Raw genomic sequence first — 224 nt, forward strand, 5'->3', positions numbered from 1 at the left:
AGCTGCTCAGAATACTTCAAGTCTGACTGCACACCACCGTACCTGAAGATAGCTGTTGCCTGCGGGGTCATCCATTACAAAGACAGCCTTTGTCTTCCCTTCTATTATCTGCAGAAAGAGAGCAGCATGTCAATACTTTCAGGCTTCTTCTAATCCTTCACTTCCTTTCTGCTTCCAGCACCAACAGACTCATGGCACGCTTCACAGTTCTGACATCTTCCCCA

The sequence above is a fragment of the Meleagris gallopavo genome, chromosome 26 (assembly GCF_000146605.3).
Source record: "Meleagris gallopavo isolate NT-WF06-2002-E0010 breed Aviagen turkey brand Nicholas breeding stock chromosome 26, Turkey_5.1, whole genome shotgun sequence".
NCBI lineage: Eukaryota > Metazoa > Chordata > Aves > Galliformes > Phasianidae > Meleagris > Meleagris gallopavo.